The following is a 2,543-nucleotide window of genomic DNA, read 5'->3' as shown; positions in this document are numbered from 1 at the left end:
AACTGTAACACCCCTTTTCTTGGGTACTGCATGAACGGGGCTAACCCATTGACTATCAGAGATCGGGTATATGATTCCTGCATCTAATAACTTCTTTACTTCATCCTTGACTACAGTACTTAAGATTGGGTTGATCCTTCTCTGGTGTTCTCTAGGGGTTTTACAATCTTCCTCTAGCATAATACGATGCATACAGATAGAAGGACTTATTCCTTTTAGGTCAGCGATGTTGTAGCCCAACGCAGTTGGATATTTTCTTAAGACATCTAGTAACTTTTCAGTTTCAATCTGTGTTAAGTCAGCGTTGACTATTACTGGTCTTTTGAGTTCAGTGTCTAGGAATTTGTATCTTAGGTTCTTTGGTAGTGTTTTTAATTCTAAGTCTGGTTTCTTCGGGCATGGCATGTGGTTGGGTGTTAGTGTTAAGCATTCGCTTAGACTGTCATTTTGGTATGGTTCACGCCAATTATCATCTTCAAAGATTTAAGGTATTTGGATTTTCATTATATCAAAATATGTGGTTTCTTGCATCTCCATCTCTCTTACGCACTCGTCTATGACATCAAGTAGATAACAGGTATCGTCTATAGCTGGAGCTTGTAAGAATTGTGTCGAGATGAATTCAACCTTTTCTTCTCCAACTTTGATTGTTAGCTTACCTCTTTTCACGTCTATTATGGCTCCGGCGGTAGCTAAGAATGGCCTTCCTAATATAATAGGTGTATTGGAATCTTCTTTGATGTCCATGATTATGAAGTCTGTAGGAATGTAGAATTGTCCTACATGTACTGGGACATTTTCTAGTATACCAACAGGATATTTGATTGAGCGGTCAGCTAGTTGAACAGACATCTTGGTTGGTCTTAGTTCTCCCATGTTGAGCCTTTTACAAATGGTTAAGGGCATTACGCTAATGTTGGCTCCTAAGTTGCATAGAGCTTTGTCTATGATGAACTTTCCAATGACACGGGGTGTTAAGAAACTACCTGGGTCTTTTAGTTTGGGAGGCATGTTATTTTGGATTATTGCGCTACACTCAGCAGTAAGTGTAACTGTTTCGTTATCCTCGATCTTTTTCTTATTGGATAGGATATCTTTAAGAAATTTGGCATATGAGGCCATTTGTGTGATGGCTTCTGTAAAGGGAATTGTAATATTCAGTTGCTTCAGAAGTTCAACAAATTTCCTAAATTGCCCTGCAGTTTTAGAATTTGCGAGTCTTTGAGGATACGGAATGGGTGGTTTATAAGGTGGTGGAGGAACATAAGGTTTTTCTTTATTTTCGGCCTCTTGGGTATTATCTTCCTTCTCCTTCGGTTCACTTACCTTCTCAGTTGTTGTTTTGTCAGGTTTTTGGTACATGGCAGGATTTTGGAGTCTTGGATCTACGGGTCCGTCTAGCTCTTTTCCACTTCTCAATATAATGGCATTTGCATGTCCTTTTGGATTAGGTTGTGGTTGTCCAGGAAATGTGCCAGCGGGAGCAACAGTAGATGCTTGTTGTTGAGCCACTTGTGAAATCTGTATTTCAAGCATTTTGTTATGGGTGGCTAAGGCGTCTACTTTGCTCGCTAATTGTTTAAGTTGCTCACTAGTATGTATGTTTTGGTTCAAGAAGTCTTTGTTTGTTTGAGCTTGGGTAGCTATGAAGCTTTTCATCATTAGTTCAAGGTTGGACTTCCTAGGCATGTTAGGAGCATTATTAGCTGGCTTTTGATATCCAGGAGGAACAGCGGATGCTTGGCCAGGTGCATACAGGGCGTTGATATTCTTATACAAAAAGTTAGGATGATTTTTCCAGCCTGGGTTGTAGGTATTCGAATAAGGATTTCCTTGTGCATAATTTACTTGATCAGTGGGGACTCCTGCCAATATCTGACATTCTGGTGCAGTGTGTCCAGGAGTTCCACATAACTCATAGTTTAGGGTCACGGTAGCCATGGTGGTTGCGGGTGGTATGGTCAAGTTGTCTAACTTTTGAACAAGGGCATCTACCTTTGCATGGACGTGGTCAAGGCTACTGATTTCGTACATTCCACTTTTTGTTTGGGACTTTTCTACTATAGTTCTTTCACCTCCCCATTGGCAATGGTTTTGGGTTATGTTTTCAACGAGTTGATAGGCTTCGTTGTATGGCTTGTCCATAAGTGCACTGTCCGCGGCAGCGTCTACTGTCAGTCTTGTGTTATACAGAAGCCCATTATAAAATGTGTGAATGATCACCCAGTCTTCGAGACTGTGATGTGGACATATCCTCATCATGTATTTGTATCTCTCCCATACGTCATAAAGAGATTCTATATCTTTTTATCGAAATCCGTTGATTTGAGCTCTCAGCATAGCAGTTTTGCTAGGCGGAAAATATCGGGCTAAGAAAACGTTCTTCAGTTCTTCCCATGTAGTAACTGAGTTGGATGGCAAGGATTGCAACCAAGCCCAAGCTCTGTCTCTTAGAGAGAAAGAAAAAAGACGTAGTCTTATCACATCTTGAGATACATCATTCACCTTCACAGTGTCTGTGTACTGCAAAAACTTGGTCAAAT

The 2,543-nt window shown here is 40.5% G+C and overlaps 1 non-coding gene across 1 annotated transcript; it reads left to right on the top strand.

Annotated features, from left to right (window-relative positions):
• Positions 1-2,233: 2,233 nt before the first annotated feature.
• LOC127077503 (small nucleolar RNA R71) lies at positions 2,234-2,340 on the top strand. The gene has a single exon (XR_007787303.1). It is a non-coding gene; the product is annotated as a small nucleolar RNA R71 (small nucleolar RNA).
• The last annotated feature ends 203 nt before the right edge of the window (positions 2,341-2,543 follow it).

This window comes from Lathyrus oleraceus, chromosome 4 (assembly GCF_024323335.1).
Source record: "Lathyrus oleraceus cultivar Zhongwan6 chromosome 4, CAAS_Psat_ZW6_1.0, whole genome shotgun sequence".
NCBI classification, from domain to species: Eukaryota; Viridiplantae; Streptophyta; class Magnoliopsida; order Fabales; family Fabaceae; genus Lathyrus; species Lathyrus oleraceus.
Note: the sequence above shows the minus strand (reverse complement) of the source record. Positions and strands in the feature narration are given on the sequence as shown.